Genomic DNA, 14,897 nt, shown 5'->3' with positions numbered 1-14,897 from the left:
TTGAGTACCCATTAGACAATGACTCCAAATGGCCACTTAATGACACAGTAGATTTAATTATTTTACAGGATCTTCATACATACTGCCAGCAGTCTGGTAAATGGAAAGATGTTCCCTATGTCCAAGCATTTACCCATCTATGCTCCAACCCTTTCTTGTGTTCTTCTTGTTCCCCAACCCAACTTCTCTTAGCCATGAAACCTCCAACAGCCAACAATCCTTTGCATTGCAGACCTGTTTCCATGCCTCCAAAAACCCAAACTGAAGTCTCAGTTTCTCCTCACTAGGCTACCCCAGAGCCTCCTTGCTCGACCTCTCCAGACCTCTCCTCTCCTCCTGTGCCAGTTGCCGGTCACTCCAACTGCCCTGCATTGGTGCCTACCTTCACCACTCCCATCATCTACTCTAAGGTCATAGCCAAACTCTCAAGTCCTTCTCCCCAAGGGACACCTGAAGAAACATTGGTCCTTCCTTTAAGGGAAGTTGCTGTGGAAGATGGCTTTGTCAGGGTATGTGTTCCTTTCTCAATGAGTGAACTTTCTCGGATAGAAAGCAGATTAGGGGGTTTCTATATGTTTAACTCTCCTGCCATTATTAAGGAGTTTCAATACATTACTCAGTCTTATAACTTGACTTTCCATGATGTACATATGATCATTACTAATAATTTACATCCTGACAAATGAAGGCGAGTATGGGAGCAGGTGAGAACACATGCAGATGAAATTCATCAAACATATAGAACATATCCAATTGTACCTGAGGCAGTACCTGACCAAGATTCTTAATGGAATTATAATTCCACAGGTAGTATTTTAGCTAGAGATTGATTCATATAACCTGCCTCCTGGCCAGTCTCCATAAGGCAGCCTTAAAACCAGTAAATTTTGAAAAACTTTAAGAGGTAATCAGGGACAAATAGGAAGACTCATCTCAATTTTTAGAACACCTCACAAAGGTTTTATTGCACTACACTAATCTAGACCTTGAAAACCCAAATGATAAGCAACTTCTGATGACCTACATTTTCCCCAGCTTTTTTTTTTTTAAATATTTTTATTAGGTATTTTCCTCATTTACATTTCCAATGCTATCCCAAAAGTCCCCCCATCCCCTCTCCCCAACTCCCCTACCCACCCACTCCCACTTTTTGGCCCTGGCATTCCCCTGTACTGGGGCATATAAAGTTTGCAAGTCCAATGGGCCTTTCTGTCCAGTGATGGCCGACTATGGCTGATACATATGCAGCTAGAGTCAAGAGCTCCGGGGTACTTGTTAGTTCATAATGTTGTTCCACCTATAGGGTTGCAGATCCCTTTAGCTCCTTGGGTACTTTCTCTAGCTCCTCCATTGGGGGCCCTGTGATCCATCCAATAGCTGACTGTGAGCATCTACTTCTGTGTTTGCTAGGCCCCGGCATAGTCTCACAAGAGACAGTTATATATGGGTCCTTTCAGCAAAATCTTGCTAGTGTATGCAATGGTGTCAGCGTTTGGAAGCTGATTATGGGATGGATCCCCAGATATGGCAGTCTCTAGATGGTCCATCCTTTCATCACAGCTCCAAACTTTGTCTCTGTAACTCCTTCCATGGGTGTTTTGTTCCCAATTCTAAGAAGGGGCAAAGTGTCCACACTTTGGTCTTCGTTCTTCTTGATTTTCATGCGTTTAGCAAATTGTATCTTATATCTTGGGTATCCTAAGTTTCTGGGCTAAAATTCACTTATCAGTGAGTACATATTGTGTGAGTTCCTTTGTGATTGGGTTACCTCACTCAGGATGATGCCCTCCAGGTCCATCCATTTGCCTAGGAATTTCATAAATTCATTCTTTTTAATAGCTGAGTAGTACTCCATTGTGTAAATGTACCACATTTTCTGTATCCATTCCTCTGTTGAGTGGCATCTGGGTTCTTTCCAGCTTCTGGCTATTATAAATAAGGCTGCTATGAACATAGTGGAGCATGTGTCCTTCTTACCGGTTGGGACATCTTCTGGATATATGCCCAGGAGAGGTATTGCAGGATCCTCTGGTAGTACTATGTCCAATTTTCTGAGGAACCGCCAGACTGATTTCCAGAGTGGTTGTACAAGCTTGCAATCCCACCAACAATGGAGGAGTGTTCCTCTTTCTCCACATCCTCGCCAGCATCTGCTGTCACCTGAATTTTTGATCTGGTGACAAATTTTTTATCTGGATCTTTGACCATTCTGACTGGTGTGAGGTGGAATCTCAGGGTTGTTTTGATTTGCATTTCCCTGATGATTAAGGATGTTGAACATTTTTTCAGGTGCTTCTCTGCCATTCAGTATTCCTTGGGTGAGAATTCTTTGTTCAACTCTGAGCCCCATTTTTTAATGGGGTTATTTGATTTTCTGGAGTGCACCTTCTTGAGTTCTTTATATATATTGGATATTAGTCCCCTATCTGATTTATAAAAGCTAAACTTATGTAGTTGAAGAAGGGACCCCTAACTCCACAGGCAGAAGTTGTGGTGCTGACCTTCAAAATGTACCATGAGAGAGATGAAAAACCCCATAGACAAAAATACTTTATGTTGGCAAAGGCTGTTCAACCAACCCCAGCTACTGCCACAGATTCCTGATCCTCTAAGACTCAGAGACCACCAGGGTTCTGCTATAGATGTGGTCAACAAGGTCAACCCCCATAAGCCAAAGGGGCCATGTCCTAGGTGCCAACATGAGGGGCATTGGGCTGTTGATTACCCTCTTGTCACCCAGGACAGAGGGACATCACTCCAGGTAACCTTCCAGCCAATCTCCTAGGCTTGGCTATGAATGACTGAAGAGTCCTGAGCTCTATTGAGCCAACCATGACCATCACTAGCAGGGAGCCCCAGGTAGCCATCATAGTATATGAGTGGCTCATCTCCTTCCTCTTGGTCATTAGGGCTACTTAGTCGGTACTGGTAGAATTTGGGGATCCACTTCCTCTTCTTGTTTTTCTACCTTTGGGGTAGGAGGACAACCTTACCTTCCTCACCAGACCCTACCACTTAGTTGGATTTTTAGGGGTATACCTCTCACTCATGCTTTTTTTGGTAGTGCCAACATGTCCTGTCCTCTATTAGGAAGGGATCTTTTAGGTAAGTTGGGAGCTGCTACTTCCTTTGCTTGCTCCATTCACATAAGCCAGCAGCCCCTAGCCAGTAAACCTACTAACATGTTTCCTTTACCAGTTTCTCAGGTTGAACCCTGAGTCTGGGATGTCCAAAATCCCTCTGTTGGTAAACATCATTCTACAGTTGTCATCCAATTACTGGACTTTACCAGGTACCTAACACATGGGACTTAAAGCTATCATTTCTGACCTCTTAAGGAAAAAAATCCTTCACCCCACCTTTTTCCCCTTTGATACCCCTGTACTAGCAGTTAACAAACCTAATGGAACCTATTGCCTGGTTCAAGACCCCAGGCGCATTAATTCATCAGTAGTTTCCCTCCATCCTGTTGTGGCTAATCCTTACACACATCTTTCCACTATTCCCTCAGGGACTTCCCATTTCTCAGTCCTAGGTCTCAAGGATGCATTTTTCTCTATCCCTTTAGACATCTAGTCACAGAACATACTTGCCATTACCTGGACAAATCCTAACACCCACTTCTCTACCCAACTTATCTGGAATGTTGTGCTTCAGGGATTCCAAGACAGCCCACAGCTATTTGTCCAGGCCCTGGCTTCTGACTTACTATCTCTGTCTTTTGCTAAATCTAAGATTGTGCATTATTTACATGACATCCATCTCTGTAATCTATGTTTATAAATTAGCCAGGCTGACACCACTGCTCATCTAATTTTCCTTTCCAATCAGGGCTATGGGGTCTCACCTTTTAAATTCCAACTGTCCACTCCTCAGGTCACCTATTTGGGACTAACATTTACTCCAACACACAAGGCTATTACCTTAGATAGAAAGAATCTGATTCAGTCTCTAAATGCTCCTTCTACAAAGGAAGAGATTTAATCGTTCCTAGGAATTGCTAGTTTTTTACGGTCCTGTGTTCCTCCTCTTTTCCTCCTTTCTCACCCCTTATATGAAGCAACATTAGGCCCAACCCATGAAACTCTTCTCGAGTCTGTTACCAAGCTCTTTCAAAGGCTCCAACAGGCTCTTCTTAAAGCCACAGCCATAGAAGACTCCAAACTCACCTTCCAATCATGCCTGCCTCTTAATATTTCCAATCTTCTTCCTCGACCAAATACTAACCACTCCCTATCTCACTCCTGCACTGAAACTTTAGAGGAACGATTACCTCATCCCTCACACATACAGAAGGGCACATTGTCTCAGGCCATCTATACCTGGTATACAGATTGAAGCTCCTTTCTCCATGAAGGTGGCCAAAAGAGCTGGCTATGCCATAATGTCAGACACAGAAGTAGTGGAGGCACAGGCCTTTACTGCTCATACCACCCATCAACAGGCTGAACTAATAATAGCCCTTACCTGTGCCTTTTAACTGGCACAGGAAAAATCCCTCAACATGTATACAGATTCTAAATATGCTTTCCATATCCTCCTGTCCCACGCCGCTATCTCAAAGGAACACGGGTTACTTATGACTGAAGCAGGATCAGTAACTAATTCAACCAAGTTATGGCCATGCTAAAGGCCTCCCATCTCCCCACTGCTATTGGGATTGTCCACTACAGATCCCACCAGATGAATGACTCTTTTGTCTCCAGGGCAAACAACCAAGCTGATGAGGCAGCTAGAGCTGTGGCCTTTAGGGACCTAGACTTGTCTCATCCTCCCCAGGACATTCTTACACTGCACCCTACATCACTACCTTCATCCTATGACACTCGTCAAACTCTGTCCTATCTTCACCAACTCTTTCATCCTAACAGCCAAGCATTGTCCTATTTTGTTAAGACTCAACTATAGCCTACTCCTGAGGACTTAAGTTTCTTAAAATCTATCACTGCTTCTTGCAACATCTGTCAGATGTCAGACTCCAACTCAAGGTATTGTAGTCTCCCTTTCCTACCCATCAGGCTAGAGGTTCCCTTCCTGGTGTTGGACCGTGAAAGGGAATCTGTGTTCTGGTCGAGTGAAGCTTACTCGGGAGAGCCAGTAGAAAAATCTATAAGGGAATGAATCATAAGCTATGCTCCCACACACAAGAGCCTGACACCACATCAACTCCTTAACTCCATAATCCTGTGACTATGAGTCACGTAGACAATATCCCAAGCTCCTGGTATTCTGGCTACAGCCAGGTAAACTCCTCCCTATAGTTACCTGGCAACAGCATGGTAGCCCAGCCCAATATAAAAGGGGATGCTTGGCCCCTCCTCTCTTTCTTAAGCTCTTGCTCTCTTCTTATCTCTTACCTCCCACTCTCCTTCTCCCCCTCCCATCTTGTCTCTCTCTCCACGTGGTCATGGCTAGCCTTCTCTTCCTCTTCCTCTTCCTCTTCCTCTTCCTCTTCCTCTTCCTCTTCCTCTTCCTCTTCCTCTTCCTCTTCCTCTTCCTCTTCCTCCTCCTCCTCCCCCTCCTCCTCCTTTTCTTCTTCTTCTTCTTCTTCCTCTCTCTCTCTCTCTCTCTCTCTCTCTCTCTCTCTCTCTCTCTCTCTCTCTCTCTCTCTCTCTCCACCTTTCTATAATAAATCTCTAAAACCATGGACCATCCCTGCTCATCTAGATCTGCCATACTGGGGCAATAGAGCAGACTTCCCTCTAAAGAGCCGAGTGTCTAACCTCTCGCCAAGAGGCCTTCCTGTGCTCCAGCCACAGTGGCCAGCTAACCCAAGCAGCCTGCCAAGCGAGTCGCCTGAGCTAGCCAGACTCTTTTGTCCCTGTGGTAAACTGTCAGAGCTCTCCCCCTTTCCCCTTCAGCCCCCTGGGCCAGAGTTCCTCTGAGGGCCCATTCTTAGCATTTCTGAGACATATAATGGTCTAGGATGTCTGGGAGTGAGAATGAATCATCCCTAGCCACTGTGAGGCCCAGGGACCCCAAAACTGGCTCTCCTGCGGTACCCACTGGTTTGTAGTACTGGAGAGTCAGAGCTATGACTGCACCTTCTGCAACCCCCAGGGCCAGGCTGTGCGGTCTGTGAGGCCCAATGCCCATCCTGGGCGGTTTTGTGAGGTCCCCTGGGAGTCTACCTGAGCTCTGGTGGGACACAGGACTCTCCCACCCCTTTATTTCCCCATGCCCAGTGCCCAACACCTGGAACTGACTGGCAACTTGACTTTACCCACATGCTCACTGTCAAACATGCCAAGGACCTCCTGGTCTTGGTGGACAACTTCTTGGGGTGGGTGGAGGCATTTCTCACAACTAACAAAAGGGCTCAGTCTCTGATCTCCTCCTCCAAGAGATCATCCCCCGATTTGGTGTCCCAACCTCCTTCTCATCAGACAATGGTCCTGAATTTACTTCTCAAACTTCTCAAAATCTATCTAAGACCCTAGACATCTCCTGGCATTTTCATATTCCCTACTACCCTCAATTTTCAGGTTAGGTAGAAGGAACCAACTGCTCTTTAAAAACCATTCTTGTTAAGCTGTCAAAGGAACTTCACCTTGATTGGGTAAAACTCCTACCTCTGGCTCTTTTCAGGCTATGAGCAATCTCTTCTCATCTCCCCCTTTGAACTCATGTATGGATGTCCAGCCCTAACTCGTGGTCTTTTACTTAAATGCTCTCCCCTCTCAGGCCACATACTCACCCCATTACTTTGCCACCTCCACTCTCTCTTATGGAACTTTGCTGACTACCATCTACTGCAGCCACTCACTGTCCTCTGTCCACTGTCCATCAACATTGGAGAGCAAGTCCTTCTATCCCTTCCAGACCATTGGCCTTTACCCCTCGCTCCTAAATGGCAGGTCCCTTTTAAAGTAATTCTCTTGACACCTAAACCTGCTAAACTCAAGGGACTCTCTCATTGGATCCACCTGTCGCACCTCAAACTTTTTATCACTCTACCTAAAAATGTTTCATACATATCGACTCTAACAGGACCATGCTCTGTTAATCTCTAGAAGATGTCAAGACCACCCAACTTGTCCCCAATTCCAGAAAATGAGATTCCATTCCAGCAGCTGGGCTCAACCTCACTGGATTAGACATGGGCTTTTTCATCCTCCCCTTGCTGTTCCTTTCCATCCTCTGGACCTCAAATCTGAGATTCAAGAAACCCCCACAAATAACAAATATTCTTTCCAAATAGGGTCAGGAAACTGTTCCATAGCTGGTTGTCAGGAACCAATCCAAATTGCTGTCTTCCCTGTATCGGTTTCCCCATCTAAATATTATGATCTCTTTACTTGCTTTCTCCTTGACCAAACAAAAGATGATTGTAGAAAATGGCTAGATGAATATGGGGACTGCCCATATTGGACTTCTCAGATACATATGCTAGCATCACGAACCAATTGCTTCTTCAATCAACAATGTAGGACACTCATTTTCTACATACAAGGCCCATGGAATCTCAGGTGGGAGGCAGGAGTTGTTGGTAAGCTCTACCATAAAAATCAAACCAGGTCCCCATTATGTACTATCTTCATCTAGAGAAAATATGTCTCAATTGCCCAACTTCTAGATATCAGAAAGGTAGGGGAAGTAATTAAACACTCCTCCAAAGTCTTTACCTCTTTGACACACCCCCTCATAAATGGCACTAACTTGTCATTTCACCTTTTGCTTCAGAACTTGACCTCCATGTACCAACTCCTTAATGTCACCCTAAAGATTGCTGGCTATGTGTACCCCCTGGAACTAACCCACAATTGCCACTTACAAACTCTCCAGTGATACTGCCAAGTAACCTTATTTCAACTTTTGTCAGCTGGCCTGACTCTGTTGTTGCCATGACTCCATACCTTCTTCTATCCCTCTTTTTGGCATGGCAAACTGTTTTAAGACTTCCAGGACACATTCTGTAGGAAAGCTAAGCTCCCTAGACTACAATAGAACCACAACCCTTGATACCTTGATCTCTGCTACAATGCCCTGCAGTTCAAAGCATGTTAATTCTTTGTGGTACTCAGGTATATCATAGCCTACCTGCTACCTGGTCAGGAGTTTGCACATTGGTACTCCTTTTCCCTGAACTTTGAGTAACCCAGAAAAAGGATCCCCTGCCAATCTCAGGTGTAGGTATGATTGCTGCCCAACATAAGAGGGCAGTTCAGGTCATGCCACTCTTGGTTGCTATGGGGATAGTCATAGGTGCTGGTACTGTAATTGCAGGGATAACAATTTCCATAACCCAATATGATAAGTTCACTTTCAAGCTTGACACTGGCTTTCAAAAATTGTCTGAAATTATGCTTATAATCCAGAAACAGATTGATTCTTTGGTAGCTGTGGTGCTTCAGAACCAATGTGGGCTAGATGTCTTGACAGCTAAAGAAGGTGGTCTTTGCCTGTTCCTTCAAGAAGAATGTTGTTTCTACATCAACCAATCTGAGACACTGAGAATTGAAATCCAGGAGCTACAATCAGACATGCAGAATTTCAAGGAATGTGAGGCCTCCAATTTCTGCATTTTCAAAAACCCTATATGGAAGTATATACTCCCTTTTGTAACACCTTCCCTAGTCATCTTCCTGGTATTATTGTTTGATCCTTGCCTCATTAATCTTGTTTCTACATTCCATCAAAGGCAAATACAAAATTTTTTAACCAAACTATTAATCAGTTCCTGTTACAGGATTACCAACTGCTGTCCACAGAGGAGTCTGATGTGAACGTTTATCAAGTGGTCTCCAATGGTTAAAGTTAGCTCCACCTTAAAATTGATGACATCCCTAGACAGGAGGAAGCGGTTTAAGAGACATGATGCCCCTATTACCTTTTCACTATCAGCTTTCCCCTCCCCATTTTTTTCTTCTATTTATGATAAGTAAAAGGGAGGTACATTGGTAACAGGAACCGACTGCAGATTGCCTCTGAACCCAGCAATGGCAGTGACATCACCCATATGCAACAGAGACCCATACATCTGTTGCCATGGCAATTGCCAGACATTCCCACAATCCACTAGGTTTGCCTCCCACCTTTGCCTGTGAGCTGGCAGATCACAAACCAAATAAAATGCAGACTCTCTTGACCTCCTCCCTCTTTTTCCCTCTTGTCTTCATCACCACCTTCTGCCCCCTACTCCCACAATAAACCTTCCATGTGGACCTGTATTCACCTGGTGTGAACTGTCTGGATGTTAGCCATGATTCTAACACAACAAAGAAGTTTCAATATTCCATTCTGGAAAGAATCTGCTTAATCATATTTTTTTTTCGATGCAAAAGCAAGAGGTTTATTTTCCGGCACATCAGAGTCGACCTTCAATTAGTCCCTCGAGGTGAGTTACTAAGAAGGTGATCCCAAATGGCTATTACAAGCAGTTTTTATACTTTTTAGGGGCACAGGTTACACTATCAAGGTTACAGTTTAAACTTACTGGCTAAGCATATTGATCTTTAAATCTAATGGCTAGCAAGCATGGCACACATTTGAACTTTACCTGGGACTTTCTGGAGGGTCAGGTAACTATTAGTATATTCTGAGGATATTTTACTCAAGAAGGTTCCTATGGGTGGAGAATGGAACTTGACTTAGCCTTGACTCTAGGCAGGAGGAGGAAGCCATAAGGAGGGTGTGGGACTGGAAAATCCCTTAGGGTGAGTCATTCTCCCCTTTTTCTTATACAAGCTCCAATCCTGGAGCAGGGCTTTTAGATAACTAACTCATATTCTTCAGGTTCTATTCTCAGGGAGGAAAAGTTAAGTCTAATCTCCTCCTATTCTGTAGTACTACTTCTGATAATGAAGTCAGTGATTCTTGAAGGTGGAATTTTCTGTTCTCGCCATATGTAAATCAATGGCTGCCCTCAGACTGTCATAATTTTTCCCTTGTAAGACCAAAGCAGAGGCCCTGGTGGCTGCCCCAGACATCCCTACCCCAACAGAAGGGAGATAGCGAATGCTATAACAAGTTTGGCGGATGAGCACATAGGCTTCTGCATAGCCACTTCTCAAGCCACTTGATCTGCCTGCTTATTGCCTTGGCCACTGAGTCTCTTCCCTTCTGATGTTCAGGGAAATGAACAATACAGTTCCCAGCTTCATCAGGGCATCCAAGAGATCCAATATTTTCTGTTTGTTTTTTATTTCTTTTTCCTCTAATGTGAGCAGTCCTCTCTCCTGGTATATAGCCCCATGGGCATAGGTATGGTCTGTGGCAAAGGCATACCTGCTAACCATGTAGATGTTAATTTTCTTGCCAGCCCCAGGTTTCAAGGACTTGTGAGGGCTTTCTACACTGATATGCCAGGGGGTAAAGGTTCTGCCCAGATGACATTTGTGTAGCCCACCAGAGCAGCACCCACTTGTCTCTGACCAGCATGGAGAAAACTGATCCCATCTGTAAAGCAGGTAGCCTTAGCTCCTGGCAGGGGTGAGTTAAAGAGGTCTTTCCTCCACCCATGGGAGAGTTAGTAGTGGCACACTGGTCAGGAAGTGTATCTGGGCCCCCATATTGAAGAGTAAGTCTTACCCCAACAGAGGGTAGGATAGTCTAGGATGATTGTAAATGAATGGGATACCTAGCCTATCGCTAGGTCCACTTTTCTTCAGGTAGTTCATGAATACATTTTGATGCCAATGACTCCTTGGACCCAAGATTTTTTCTTGGGAATGGGGTCATCAGGTTGGAAGAGGACTGAGTGTTAAGCCCTTGTGTCTACCAAGAATTGAGTGGGTTTCCCCTCCACTCTTAGAGTTACCCTGGGTTCGGGAAGAGGGTCTAAACACCATCCTCTCTAGTTGCTGTCTTCCCCAAGGTTAACACCTTTGTCAATTTGGGGTTCTTTTCCCAAGTCCTGGGATTTCTCATCCCCAGCTTCTGTTTGTTAGGGCACTCTCAGGCCCAGTGACCCCTCTCCCTCAATGACTTACCCTGTCATCTCTCTAGCTTCTGAAGCTTTTCCCTGATGTTGCTACTAGCCTGGTCTATAAAAGCCATAGTCACAGTAGCTTTGTGCTCCTTGTTGCTAGGGTCATAGGGTGTATACTGACAGAATGTCTCTGTGAGTCACTCTAGAAATGCAGGAGGCAACTCATCTGATCCCTGTCCAACCTCCCATACCTTGATCAAATTTGTGGGTCATTGTGCAGTCCCCTTGAGACCTGCCAATGGAGCCTGGTGGAAGACCTTCAGGTGCCCTTTACCTTCTGCTGTATTAAAGTCCCAGTCAGGTCTAGTCAGGGGAAACCCTCTGTTGATGACAGCCTGGTCAATCGATGGTGCTCCCCCCCCTGACCCCATGTCTGAGGGGTCATTCTTTCTGGCTTTCTGCATTATCCTCTCTGGCTCTTTGGTCATGAAGAACACTCTCATGAGTTGTTGGATATCACCCCAAGTGGGCTGATGAGTAAATAAAACAGTCTCAAAGAGATTAATAGGACCCGTGGGGTTATCTGAAAGGGGGAAGGGTTTTGGGTTTTTAGCTGTACAAGTCAGCCAAAGAGAAGGGCCAATGTTGTATAGCTTGATTGCCCTTTTCTAGAGGCCCATATGCCCTCAGTGGGAGAGCCACCGTAGTATCAGAAAAGGTGGCTCTCAGACTTCAAGTCCCTATGGCAGGACAGGGAAGTTGGGGGTCTCCTCCTGCTCCTCCCTCTGATAAAGGGGGTTACAATGACCCTGGTCCCATATGGGCTGAGGATCCTAGAGCTAGTGCTGGTGCTGGTGAGGTCATGGGAGCAAGGGTAGGGGGATATGGAGGAGGACGGTCTTAGAGCAACAGGTCCCTTGTTGAAGGGTCTTAAAGGATCAACTTCTTCTCAGGTCCAGATCCCTCCTCTCATGTCTTTTTTTTTCCCCCCCTGAGGGCCAGAACCTGAGAGGTGGGTCTTGGGGAAAGAAAGGATTTTATCTATGAAGTGTGTGTGTGTGTGTGTGTGTGTGTGTCCTCCATTAAATTTTTTCAGATAACTATATAGGGCACTTGGTCTGGATGCCCAAGCAGCTAAAGACTTTCTTCTACTGCTTTTATCACCTTCAAGTCAAAGGTCCTTACAGGTGGCCACCCTAATCTGAAGGTGGGCCATTCGAAGAAGCAGAGAGTAACTACTTTCCCTTATTTACTACTACTGACAAGTTTTCTCCTCCAGTGGGTAGATTCAGGGTAGAATAACTAGGGTAGATTCAGTCTGTCCAATGTTCAAAAATATCATCAGTCCAAGTCCAAGAACATAAAACAAGATAACCAACACCAACAAATACAGAGAAAGAAAATCAACACACAGACAGATTGCCACTGCCATGGGTGCAAACAGTTCAAATCCAAGAACACAGAGAAAGACAATCAACACACAGTTCACCCCTTCCACAGGTGCAGTTAGAATCAGTTTGCCCCTTCCATGGGCCCAGAAACCAGGTCATAGCATGACTCAGCTCCTGCTGATACTGTACTTACTGCCTTTCCAAAAGGAGCAGAGTCCTGCCAACTCCCTCTGGGTGGGTGGGTGGGTGGGTGGGGGGTCTGAAGCATCCTCCAGACTCCTCATGGTCACTGCTTTAAGGCATGTCTTCCCTCAGCAACTGAAAGCACCAGACCAGAGGCTTTCCAGACAACAAAGTGCTCATAAGCCAAAAGTGAAAGCAAAGGACAGAAAAACAAACACTGACAAACACAAGTTGATGCCTATTGCGGAGCTTGGTCTTTTCCCATCTGATCAGTCACGTTGGTGGTTGCTTGGGGGAGGAGGGTGTCTCCTTGATTCCCTGGTGAAGCCCCCAAATGTAAGACCCTGACCCTTGGTCAGTGGAACTTACTTCAAGATGCCCCGAATGAGACACTGAGACTCAGATCTATGCAAAAGCAAGAGGTTTATTTTCCAGTGCATTGGGATTAACATCCAATTAGTCCCTCAAGATGAGTTACTAAGGATGGGACCTTAATCATACTTTATTTATACATTATGTCTTCTTCTTCTTCTTCTTCTTCTTCTTCTTCTTCTTCTTCTTCTTCTTCTTCTTCTTCTTCTTCTTCTCCTTCTCCTTCTCCTTCTCCTTCTCCTTCTCCTTCTCCTTCTCCTTCTCCTTCTCCTTCTCCTTCTCCTTCTCCTTCTCCTTCTCCTTCTCCTTCTCCTTCTCCTCCTCCTCCTCCTCCTCCTCCTCCTCCTCCTCCTCCTCCTCCTCCTCCTCCTCCTCCCCCTCCCCCTCCCCCTCCCCCTCCCCCTCCCCCTCCCCCTCCCCCTCCCCCTCCTCCTCCTCCTCCTCCTCCTCCTTCTTCTTCTTCTTCTTCTTCTTCTTCTTCTTCTTCTTCTTCTTCTTCTTCTTCTTCTTCTTCTTCTTCTTCTTCTTCTTCTTCTCCTTCTTCTTCTTCTTCTCACTGTATGTGTAAGATCTGTGCTGTGTATATATGTGTATACATGTGTGTATGTTTTGTGTGTGTTTATGTATATGTGTTTGTATATGTATGTTTGTGTATAGGAGGAGCATATGTATACAGGTGATCAAGTACCCGATGTGTATCAGGAAATCAAGGAAGTCAATGTGGAGAGTCAATTGTCTCCTTTTCTATGGGTCTCAAGGACTGAACTTGGGTCATTAGGCTTGTACAGCTTCCTCCTCCTCCTCCTCCTGCACCTCCTCTTCCTCCTTGGATATTTTCTTTATTTAGATTTCAAATGTTATTCCCTTTCCTGGTTTCCACTCTGAAATCTCCCTATTTCATCCCACCTCCCCCTGGTTCTAGGAGAGTGTTCGACCACCTATCCACCCACTCCCGTTTCCCTGTCCTAATATTCCCCCCCACTCTGTGGCATTGAGCTTTCAAAGGATCAAGGCCCTCTCCTCCCATTGATGTCCCACAAGGCCATTCTCTGCTACATATGTGGTTAGAACCATGGGTAGCTCCATGTGCACTCTTTGGTTGGTGGTTTATTCTCTGGGAACTCTGGAGGGATTTGGTTGGTTTAAATTGTTGTTCCACTTATGGGGCTGCAAAACCCCTTCAGCTCCTTCAGGCCTTTCTCTAACTCCTTCATTGGTTACCCTATGCTCAGTCCCATGGCTGGCTTCCAGCATCCACCTCTGTATTTGTCATGTTCTGGTAGAGGCTCTCAGGATATAGCTATTATCAGGCTCCTGTCAACATGCACTTCTTGGCATCCACAATATTGTCTGGGTTTGGTAACTGTATATGGGAAGGATCACCAGGTAGGGCAGTCTCTGCATCGTTCTTCTTTCAGTCTCTGCTCCACATTTTGTCTCTTTATCTACTCCCGTGGGTATTTTGTTCCTGCTTCTAAGAAGTACCGAAGCACCCACACTTTGGTCTTTCTTCTTCTTGAGCTTCATGTGGTCTGTGAATTGTATATTGGGTATTCTGAGCTTTTGGGCTAATATCCAATTATAAGTGAGTGCATACCATGTCTGTCTTTTTGTGATTGAGTTACCTTACTCAGAATGATTTTTCTAATTCCATCCATTTGCCTAAGACTTTCATGAATTCACCACTTTTAACAGCTGAGTAGTGCTCCATTGTATAAATGTACCACATTTTCTGTATCCATTCCTCTGTTGAAGGACATCTGCGTTCTTTCCAGCTTCTGGCTAATATAAATAAGGCTGCTATGAACATAGTGGAACATGTGTCCTTGTTATATTTTGGAATATCTTTTGGATAAATGCCCAGGAGTGGTATAGCTGGGTCCTCATGTAATATTCTGTCCAATTTTTTGAGGAACTTTGAGACTGATTTCCAGAGTGGTTGTAGTAGCTTGCAATCCCATCAGCAATGCAGGAGTGCTCCTACATATCCTCACCAACATCTTCTATCACCTGAGCTTTTGATCTTAGTCATATTGACTGGTGTGAGGTAGAGTCTCAGGGTTGTTTTGATTTGCATTTCC

Source organism: Mus caroli, unplaced genomic scaffold (assembly GCF_978045245.1).
Source record: "Mus caroli unplaced genomic scaffold, Mus_caroli_1 scaffold_19, whole genome shotgun sequence".
NCBI classification, from domain to species: domain Eukaryota; kingdom Metazoa; phylum Chordata; class Mammalia; order Rodentia; family Muridae; genus Mus; species Mus caroli.
Note: the sequence above shows the minus strand (reverse complement) of the source record.